Here is a 12,081-nt window from a genome sequence, read left to right as displayed (position 1 = left end):
TCAAAAGTTGATGGCATCTTCTGCTTTGGTGGTCGACAAAAGTGAAAGTATAATCCTGGCTTTTTCCTTTTTGTATTCTTTTTCTTCCCTTTTTCTTTTCCTGCTGCATTGCAGGTTTACAGCATGCGTGAGCAGCGCAAATGCCATCCCACCTCCACCATGAGATCTGTGTAAGGTCAGTATACAACACGAGATCTGAACACCAGCTGGTGTACTCCAGCTGTAAAACCTCATCAGAGTGCTTTTCTTTCTTTCCATTTTACAAGTCTGCTCCTCACCCAAAACTCTTGATTTCACTAACGGCTTACTTCCTTGATAATGCTGAAAACCTATTAACATATATCATCTGCATTGCTATGGTTTGAAACGACTGTTGGTGCAATGTCTCTAGGAGCTGGTTTTCCTTTTCGTCTTATCCAGTGGTAGCCAAAAGCGAAGAGAATGCATCGAGTACAGACCTTAGTGATCCACATAATCCTGCACCTCCACCTAGGCATAGGGTTATTCTTATCCTTCCACCCCTGAAGAGCCAATTTCGTCGCCAAAAACCCAATCACCAACGACACCCCCAAACAGCACCAGCAGAGCCAGGGCGACGAGCAGGTAAATTTTGATCTTTAACCACTCATAAACACCCGTAATCTCCAGGGTGTGGTTCTGAAACGGGTCCACGGTGGTGGAAACGGGCACGGTGAACCCATCAGACCTGAGAAACGTAAAAGGGTTGCGAGAGTGGTGGTAGTGGGCGCTGGTGCTCTGATGAGTGTGGGTGCCATTATGGTGGCTATCGGTATCGGTGTCGTCTTGGATGGTGAGGATCAAGTGGGAGTGATCGGAAGGTGGATGAGAGAGGAGGGGGGAGGTGATACCGTGGTCTGCCATTACTCTGTGTGTGTTTTCTTAGGGACGAGCACAGTAGCAGTATGGCAGATGAAGCTACACACTAAGCTCCTGTGTATGAGAGAGAGATAAAGAGAGGTGAACATCGACGGTGGGATTGCCACGGTTGTCGAAGATCTGCCTAGCCTTGACGCTTTAGATCGTCGCCATGGATGGATGTAGAGAGAGAGAGCTTCTGGTTTTGTGTTATTTGATCCCCAAAGAGGTTTGGTCAGACCCGATTGTTGTCAAAGCATGCTCGATCAGCACTAGCTTCCTAGAAGGAGAAGGTTGAGAGTGAAATGGCAGAGACGACGGGCTCGGAAGCTTTTCCTAACGGCAGAATCTACAGCGGGGACGATGAATCCACTTGCCCATTTGCTCAATTCCAACAACACATCCATCGAGAAGCAGAGAAATTGGATTCAAATCAGGAAAATCTAGCGTTCAGAAGTACTATTGTAGGATTTTCACCTTTTTGCAGAGAGAGAAATTTGAGGGTGGTTTTTTTTTTTTTGGGTTTTTCTTGTTTTTTTGTGTGATTGAAATATACAGAGTAGATTACCCCCACAATAAAAGAAGGCAGACACGAAGTAGGTTTCTTTTTTTGTTTCTGGGTTTTTGTGATTTTGCAGATTCATGGTGGTGAGATGAAAAAAATGAAAGAGAACTGACATAGCTTTTCGTGTCGATTCCCACAAACGGCGCCAAATGTTGATGCATAAAACTGGAGGGGTCTTGGAACAATGTAAATCTGACCGTGAATCTGTAAGAAAGTAAAGAACACAAGATGTATTGTGGTTCACCCCAATGTTTGGGCTACGTCCATACTGATATTGTATTTCTCTGTTTGTGAGAGGATTATGAGGGAAAGAAAGCTTCTTTGTGAGGATGAGAGCTCTGAATATGAGAGTGAGCCCTTCCTATTGTGAGGCTGGGAAATCCCTTTTATAGAATAAAGGCTCTTCCTGATTTTACATATTTGCCCCTTCATTTATTACATAATTACATTTGAGTCCCCCGAGTATTTATACGAGATCTAAATACGGAGGCCCTAAGTATGGTACAAATACAAGATCTACAAAGCTTCAATGTAGGGTATACAAATACTGCCTCCAAACAACCGCCACTTCGGCCCATACATGGATTAAATTTGAAGTATCCAGCAAATAGACTCTATTGACTGAAAACTTGAGGGACTACACTATGTACCATATATTGAGCTTCCACAATGGCCTCATAAAAAATACTTGGAGGACTTAGCCCATTATTTATGTATTGAGGAGCAAACCCTTATTTTATGAAAGAGACTCCCTCATCATCATTAGAGAGCATCGTCGCCAGTTGAGCAACTGCCTCGTCGCGAGCATCAACTCTAGCCCATTATTCATGTACTGAGGAGCAAGCCCTTATTTTATAAAAGGGACTCCCTCATCATCATTAGAGAGCATCGTCGCCAGCTGAGCAACCGCCTCACCGCGAGTATCACTCATAACCCATCACTTATGTATTAAGGAGCGAGCCCTTATTTTATAAAAGGGACTCCCTCACTTTCATTAGAGAGCATCGCCGCCTGCTGAGCAACAGTCTCGTCGCGAGCATCAACTCTAGCCCATCATTTATGTATTGAGGAATGAGCCCTTATTCTATAAAAGGGACTCCCTCACATTCAACGCCACAAGCCGAGCCAACCAAGGCAACATAAGCCACAAGCCGAGCAGCCTCGCAACATGTGCTACTTCTAGTTGAGCATCATTTCACATTGAGCACCGCCTCATATCAAGTATTCAGTTCTAGAGAACATCTAGTTACTTCGGCCCACACATAGACTGAATTTCAAGTCTCCAGCTAAAAGACTCTCTTGACTGAAAACTTGGAGGACTACTGTTTGTACCATACTTAAGGCCTCCGTATTTAGATCTCATATAAATACTCGGGGGACTCAAATATAATTATGTAATAAATGAAGGGGCAAATATGTAAAAAGGGGAGGATCCCTTATTCTATAAAAGGGACTCCTCACCCTCGCAATAGGGAGGGCTCACTCTCATATTCAGAGCTCTCATCCTCACAGAGAAGCTCTTTCTCCCTCACAATCCTCTCACAAACAAAGAAATACAATATCATTGTGGATGTAGCCCAAACATTGGGGTGAACCACGACACATCTTGTGTTCTTTACTTTCTTGCAGATTCATGGTCGGATTTATGTTTTTCCAAGAACCATCCGGTTTTGTGCATCAACAGGATATATTAGTTGTTTATTAGTGTAGCATGATGGAGTATTGCGTATGTTTCCCAATGGTTGAAACTGTACGAAATGAACCATCTTATTCATGACTTAAAGTCAACAATTATCATTTCATTTGAAAATCGGATGACACTTATCTGTGGAGAAACGTGTCTAAAATATTTACCAACCGTAGACCTCTCAAATGCATCTTCATTTGAAAGAAACTAAATTTCTGACAGCGATGATGGAAGAACCAAATCAACGCCTATGATTGCACTATCGTGTATCATCCAGGTTGTGCAAACGTAGTTACTGTTTACCATAACAAAAGACATATCTACCCTTGAACACCTTTAACATGTCCTATCCCAATGTAGCTGGAATTCATGAGTATTGATATGACGTTACTTACAAATCCTAAAGAAATCGTTTGAGTGGTTATAATCACTTACTATGTCTGAATAGAGATGGGAAATATCACCATAAGCTCCCAGTATGAGGTATCTTGTTCATGTGGATATTATGATGATGTTTCGTTGATTATCTATCAACTTGACAAGTCAGCTTACCTTCCATTGGTGCAGAGGGACTACATTTTAGACTACTTGGAAAATTTTCTTATTCTTGAATTTATCTGATTTTCTTGGCTTTTCGATCAACATTTACTTTGACTGTGATTTTATATTCATCTTCTTCTGCTGGAAAGCATTTCAATCAACCGTGGGTACGTGTCTACCATATTGCACTTTGTATTTCTTTTACGCAGACAAACTGCTTAAAAGAGCCGTTGACATTGACAGTTTTAGTTGTGACCATTAATTCTTCAATCACCTAACAAATACTCTCCTAAACGAATCTTTACCGTCGGTGATTGAATCTCCTGGAGGCTATCATTGTAGCGAGATGTTGTGCCTCAAATTCTGAAGTGTTCTTTTAGCTTTCTCGACGTAGTTTTTCGTTAAACCCGAAAGAAAAATGAATTTACTTGTTGAGGCATATGTGACTTACAATGCTTGGTTACATGGTGTGCATGTCACTACTGTATCTCACTGTGATGCGCGTTTCACTTCCAAGTCTTGGAAGTCTTTTTGAAAGCCATGGGTACTAAGTTGTTATTCAATACCACATTTCACCCTCAGTCTAAAAGCCAGTCTAAATGAACCATCTGAACTTTGGAGAACATATTGCCTTTGTCTATTTTGCAGTTTTAGCCTGGTTATGATAGACACATATCTTTATTTAAGTTGCCTACAACATAGGTTATTATTCTGGTTTGGCTATGGTACCGTTTGAGCCGATGTATAGAGATTTTATGCACAGTACATGATTGATAGATAAGTATTGCGAACAAGTATTTGAATTATAAAGATTATGACGTAGCAAAATTGTGTGTTATTGACATTGTCACCGAGAGGGTAGTACGTGAGCGCAATCGAGCCGTTATTCGGTTGATTTATGCGTATTTTCCAATGGGGGCAAGATGGTAATATTGCATCTTGGGAATTTATTACTCGCTTATTGGGATAATAGTGAACTATCGGTATTACGGGATGCAGACTGTAGTATCGATAACTTATTCATTGAACTCGTTAAACAAATGGACAAGTATGTATGATTAGATTAGCATGTTTATTTATTTGTTTATCTATTGGCTTGACCCAATCATACTACACTTATTCTCGAAGTACGTGACGCTACGACTGCATAGGTGAATTTTTTATATGTTCAGTTTTGATTTCAATACAACTACTTTAACTTTAGTCTATTATATACGTATTTTGACGTTATGTTATTATATATCTATTTTTGACTTTATGTTTTTATAAAGGTATTATATTATAGTACTATACTGAAGGAGAAGTAAAGTTTGACTTTGGAGGCATGAAAGAGGAGTCATTGCAATCCGATCGCGATGGAATGACATTCTCTTTTATGCAACCACTCTAGCTTGACTTCTTCATTATATAATTTTCTTCCTATCTTTGAGTATTTTTATGTAAAGCTACTTATTTCAAATTTTGGGGAAGAAATTTTTTAAATGGGGTAGATTATGACATCCCATCTCGAGGTTTATTATATTTTATTTTCAATAGTAATGAAATTATCAAAATGCCCTTGAGATGCCACGTAGCCTTTCCACGTGGACCTCAATCTTCCCTTCACTTTTCCACTCTTATTTTAATAGTTTTGAATAGTACTCTTTTCTACAAACATGTGACTGCAAATGGAACTCAATTCAGAATTGTAACGAATTAGTTATGTCTGAAACTGTGTAAAATTACCAGGATAATTTCAAAACTTGAACTGTGGCTTCGTGCAGTAGGTTGCCTTGGTCTTGTTTGTCTGATGACCTTCGTGCAGACTCAAGGCATGCATAGGTTTGAAAAATTGAACATCATATGGGTTGTGGACAAGTGGGACATTAAAATAATATTTATCTTGGGTTTTAGAAACCCACACTTGTTCCATCACACACATCACTTCATCATTTTCCTTCTTTTTGGTCTGTCACCTCACATTTCTCACCCTCTCTCCCGTTGCTTCCTTTCTCCCTCTCGTCCACACCTCACTTACTCTCATTACACTCAAGCCTCACTCCTCTTTACCTCACTGAACACACTTTCTCTTTTAACCGTCTCTATCTTTCTCTGCACTCTCTATTTATATCCAAGTAAAGAAAAACCATCACCACCACTTGCTGAAACCCTTTATACACACATTGATAACTGCCAACACCCTCATACAGTCTGCTAAGGATACAAAGCCAAGCCTAGCTTTGCGCATTATGTTCCACCACTGTTCATCACGTACCCCGATGAGTTCTCAAGCTATCGACTTGATAAGCCTCCATACTACTCACTCTCACTTCAGTTTCTGTTTTCTAGCTTGGTTTCAAGCTTGCTTGTGAACTTAGAAACCACACCATGAGCTGAAAACCCTTGATATGCCTCCTTTTATTCTTGTATAGAACTCCGACAACGGTTTTCGAAACCTCGTCGTTCTAGGTAAAACTAGGTCCTCGCTTCTAACCTCCTTTGTCACGAGGAGCAAGAGAGCTTGCATGCCCGACGTTCTAGCGAAATTCGACTTCCTCGGCCATTTAAGGGGGGCCTTGGTTCCGGTATATTTTATTCCCCTTGTTCCTAACTTCAAATTCATATAGTATATGCTTGGTATGTTGAGAAATCTTCGAAAAATAACGATCTTCTTGTACTGTTTTTACAACAATGATCAAAATGAAAGATTTGTTGAAGCTTTAGGGCTGTTTGGTATTGTTATTATGAAATTAGGGCAATTTTGCAATTACCTCTAGTTTTAGGGGTAATTTTGTAAAATGGAAATTTTGACAAATTATCTATAATCTACCCATTTTGTGTATAATTGTGTTTTAAGTATTTTGCTAAGTCAATGTGACTTGGTATAGGTACACGTAGGGGTGGGCAAACGGGTCGGGGCGGGTAATCACAGTTTGGGGCAGGTACAGGGCGGGTCCAAAAATTATAAATACAAAACGGGGCGGGGCGGGACGGGTCCAAGTAAATAACGGGGCAGGTCGGTTCTAGAAATTGGAAAAAATGGGCCCCCGGCCCGAACGGTTGATTTCCTACCTTGGGTCCTTGATTAACTCTCTACCGTATATCACTTTCTCTCTCTTATTCTTGTCCGAGACCAAGTTGTCCCGTCTGTTGCCCATCATCAAGGTTCCTAAGCTTTTCACCTATGCTTCTTCTCTTTCCTTCCAATCTCTGTCCTCTTCAATCCCAATCTCCTAACAAAATCTACAAATTGAATCAAAGGGAAGATCTTGAGAGAGAAAGTAGAGACAGAGAAAGAGAGGCGGGGGAGAGAAAAATGTAGAAGAAGAGAGTGAGACCATGACACTCAAGGACTTCCATGGTGGTTCGATTCCCTCTGATCTCCCTCTTCCTTCTGCTCCTGGTGTGTAAGTCCTGTTTACCCTTTTCTTAATCTTGATATATTTTCTGTGTATTTTGATTGCTTTGGGAAATTACGAGATTGAAAAACCCTATTGCTTTTTATTCATTGAAAACCCCTATTGCTTTTAGATCTGGGTTTTGTAATTGCTTTGATTTTCGTTGCCCTATAACGAAGGATTGGAAAACCTTGGTTAATTTTTGGACCAATTTTGGAATTTTTTTGTTCTGCAGAGTTGTTAAGCCAACGGATCCTTCGATTTACGACTGTCTCACCGCTTAGGGAAACGGTGGGCGGCTTACGATCGTTCGACACTTCAGCTTCCGTCATAGTTTATAAATTATATTAAAAAAAAAATTGGATCTGTGGGGCGGGGTAGGTCCAGTAAATAATGGGCCAGGTTAGGTTTGATTCCAAAATTTAAAATCTCTCTACCTGGATCGACCCATCTCGTTACTTTTTAAAACAGGTAAGGTCTGGTTCCTCCAAAATTGGGCCCGGCCCGGCCCGTACCCACCCCTAGGTACACGCTTATTCGGATCGATGAAAGACAAGGCTTATCGAGAGCAAGCAAGCTATGGTTATGTGAGTGGGTCTTTATTTTTAAATATTATATATTCATTTAGCTTCCATTTATATATTTAATAAGGATTTTCTATGTTAACGCCTAGATTAGATTAATCTAGTATAAGAATTAGTGCATTGACGGAATTTATGAAATTATTTTACGTCCTACGAGATGCATAGGTATGCATAGTATTATGGGACGCCAAAATTATAGTCACGGTCTTGAATAGTATTATGTTGACTAGAATTATCGTTTTATCCCTGCATGATCATATATATGTTATCTGCTCATTGTGAGCTACATTGGTGTTTGTACTCTCCCGGGTCTAGGCCAGGTTTCACATGTATGTTCACATCGCACCGTACGCTCACTTTGGATCCATTGTAGGTGCCAGTCCTGTCCTAGATTGCTATAGACTCGTGTGTGATGCGCATAGCGCCAGTTTTCACGTGATTGTAGTACTAGAGCGTAAATCATTATTTCACCCAGTTCTATTCATGTCTAAATACCTCTACATGAACCTGTGTGTTAGCATATGCCGATGAGCACTCAATATGATATGTTTGTCTATGTGAGATTATGTGATTACCAGATGTTAGATGTTTATTTACGAAATATTGTGATAAATTGAATTATTGAGATATTGCAGGCTACGGTAAGCATTTTCATACTATACTTGTTTTACGGCGATGGGTTATTATGTTTTTGAAAAGGTTTTTACAAAGCTTTAGTTTTAGGCCCACTCACCCTTGTTTTTCGTTCCTCCAGGTTTTAGTAACTGTGCTTTGTGTCAACGAGGATCATTGGCAAATCTTGGTATAGGTGGTTACCTTCGATGGTATAATTCTCATTCCACTTTTTCTATACTTTACCTATGCTCTGATACCTAACTGACACACCCTAACCTAGGATGTCCACTTGAACCCCAAACCGAGCTAAGATGGCCGTCGCCCAAAGGGTGACGAAGCCATAAAGTGTAGTGATGCGGAAAATGTGAATAAATTTAAACCTAAAAGTGCCTAAATATAAAAGAGGGCTAACTGACACACCCCGACCCGGGATGTCCACTTAGACCTCGAATCAAACTGTGTTGGCCGACACCCAGAGGGTGACAAAGCCATAAAGTGTAGTGATGTGGAAAATGTGGATAAATTTAAACCTAAAAGTAACTAAATATAAGAGTGTGCTTGTGAGCGGGAATGAAACCATTTCACACGTAATGTCAGAGCATAAGTAAAGTACAGTAAAAGTAGAATGAGAATTATACCATCGAAGTTAACCATCTATTCTCAGATTTGCCAAGGATCCTCGTCGACACAAAGCTCAATTACTAAAACCTGGAGTAGCGAAAAACAACAGTGAGTGGACCTAAAAATAAAGCTTTGTAAAAACGTTTTTGAAAACATAATAACCTCTCGTTGTAAAACAAGTATAGTTTCCAAAATATACATACTACGTATAGTATGAAAATACTTACCATAGACTGCAATATCTCAATAATTCAATACGTTAAATAAACATCTAACATCTAGTAATCACATAATCTTACATAAACAAACATTTCATATCGAGCGCTCATCGACATATGCTGGCACACAAGTTCATGCAGAGGTATTTTGACATAAACAGGACTGGGTGTAATAATTTACGCTTTAGTGCTACAATCACGTGAATACTGGCACTATGCGCTTCACATACGAGTCCTAATTTCCCATAGCAATCTAGGATAGGACTGACACCTACAATGGATCCAAAGTGAATGTACAGTGTGATGTGAACATACACATAAACCATGGCCCTGGCCTTGGCCCGGGCAAGTACAAACACCATGGTTAAGATTGCATATGACTCGTGACATCGTGGAGCAGCTACCTCACAGCAACATAGTATCGTCGCTACTAGCTGTGGTTATGTTATTAAAAATTGTTGTCCTATGCAGTGGGAATTTGGTGTGAGACAAGTTGTTGGTTAGCATATTAATGTTTAGCCTTTTATCATTTTTTTGTCAATTATGTTTACAAATATTATAAACATTATCTTAATATTATTAAATTTCTTACTATTATTTTGTTGTTTTTCATATTTGTAGGTCAATTTTGATTTTAAGGACATATCCCCCGAGGTCATTACCTACTTAGATGAGACCTTCGCAAACCGGTACAAAAATTGGAAGAGCGATCTTCATGCGCATTTTAAGAAATGAGGTGATTCGAAGATTGTTCGCTTACAGGGTTGCCCATCCGAGTTGGCAGACCGGCCAGAGGATTGGGAGTGGCTCTGCAACCATTTTACGGACCCAAAATTTGTGGTATGTACATAATATTTTAATAATAATTCATTAACGTTTTAGTTATTTTTTAAGCATTTTAAAATAATTGCTTTCAAATAGTCGCACTAACATCTATATTATGTCTTTCACAGAAGAAATCTATTGCTGGCAAGATTGCTCGAGAGTCAAAGACACTTCTCCACCATTCCGGTTCGAAGCCCTTTTCGTATAGGCTTGAGGCACGACGTGAGGTAAAAGTATAGTACTTTTGAAATTTTATACAATTTATTTTTATTATTGATTAATAAAATTTTCTTAATGTTTTTTTTTTCTTTAGGAGGTGTTGACCCTAAAAACTACCAAGCCTATGTGGCGCACATGCCGAGTAATCTATGAGTTAACTACATCCTTCGGTTGTGTGCGGGGCGTGCCAACTCGTCGACCGAGCTTGGCCGAGGAGTAAAATATGTTGATGTTGCGTTGGGTGCGCTGCTGACTTCTGAATCTCGCGACTGCAGCTGAGGAAAAAACACTCTCGGCCTTTGGGTTTTAGAGCCTGAAGACAAGGCTGCTAGTTTTGCGAAGTTCAATATAAAATTTGGCTTTCAATGTGTCGAATGTAATAATTTGTAATACTCCATTTCGCCGAAAAGGCTAATAAGATGACCTCTACCAATAAAGATTCGAAAATCCTTCTTGACCAAGACTTGGATAGATAACCAGTCAGCCTTGTCACAGTGCTATTTATCCAAACTGAAGGTGCTCCACGGTTGGCTGATTCTACTGCAACAGTGCTGTTTATCCAAACTGAAGATGTTCGTCGATTGCCTTCATAGTGCTATTTATCCACACTGAAGATGTGTTGGCGAAAAAGAAAATAAAAAATCTCAAGATGTTTGAGAGGTTTCGCGTAGAGCGAGGGTTTGCGTAGGGCATTTTGTGTGTTCAGTTGGAAGTCCTTTGAATGTTGCACCGAGTCTTGTATTTATAGTATTCATTTTTCTGCTTGGCAAGGTCTGATAATATTGTAGATTTTAATTGCAACTCTAATTCCTGAAGTTGATCCGCGTCAAAAGCCAGGCATATCCTCATATTGTAGTTCGTGACTTCAATTCTCTAACTGTTGATGCTGATCACTCATTTATCCCATGCATAATCATAATAAATAAAACTCTGACCACTTTATCTTTTATGCACCTATAGTCACTCATTAGACCTTATCACATCAATCAAAAAGAATACCTTAATAAACGAAGAAGGTATTATACCATATGATAACCTTACTTATGGGCCTATCATAAGTACTATACAGAAAGAAGGATTAAAAATGTGCATAGATATGAAAATATCCAGACAAGCACAATCTGAAAAGGCTGTCGCCAAATACGAATTAGGAACCTTCTGTGAGCAGTATGGTTTACCACCAGATTTCCTAACCAGAGAATTTTTGCAGGGAAAGAATGTCTAATAAAAACACAGCTCCGATAATTACGATATTCGTGCACAACTCTCTAGAGTCAATATTCCTCTAGAAAATGAATCATCTAGTTCCTCTTCTTCCAGTAGGCATTCCGAATCGGAATCTGACACACTTTCAGAGAGAAACATCTCATTCAGAAATCTAATAAGAAATGCAGTAAAACAAGATGAAGAAGGAATACCCATCTTCGATGAACATCTAGGACGTGGTGTCCCAGATGCAGTCAATACCTTACTCTATACAATCATACAACATTTTATAGGAATCCTTTCCAACATCACGTCCAGAATCCATGACCAACTAAGCAACTTAAGGTGCCCAACCCTAAGTGATTTTAGATGGTATAAAGATGTATTCATGTCAAGAGTTATGCTTAGAGATGATAGTAATCAAGCATGGAAAGATTTCATATCAAACTTTGATATATATATATATATATATATATAGTCTAGGAGATGGATGCGGACTATACAGCCTACATATATATATATATATATATATATATATATATATATATATAACTTGTAGCTTTTCACACGGCATGCAAGTCTTCCATCATCTGACAACATCCTAGCCCGCTTAGGTCCTATCCACCATTATCTTCGGCTTGTAGATCCATGTTAGGCCAAGTGAAGAGTCCAAGAATCTCTATAATTTATTAAAAGATAATTATGATAAAAATCATAATATTATCCTTTAACAAAAATATCTTCACTT

At 39.3% G+C, this 12,081-nt stretch overlaps 1 pseudogene; it reads right to left on the bottom strand.

Annotated features, from left to right (window-relative positions):
- On the bottom strand, window positions 1–889 carry LOC139191872 (lysophospholipid acyltransferase LPEAT2-like; annotated as a pseudogene).
- Window positions 890–12,081: the final 11,192 nt, after the last annotated feature.

The sequence above is a fragment of the Malus domestica genome, chromosome 15 (assembly GCF_042453785.1).
Source record: "Malus domestica chromosome 15, GDT2T_hap1".
NCBI lineage: Eukaryota > Viridiplantae > Streptophyta > Magnoliopsida > Rosales > Rosaceae > Malus > Malus domestica.
The sequence above is the reverse complement of the archived record's forward strand: the minus strand, read 5'-3'. Positions and strand labels throughout refer to the sequence as shown.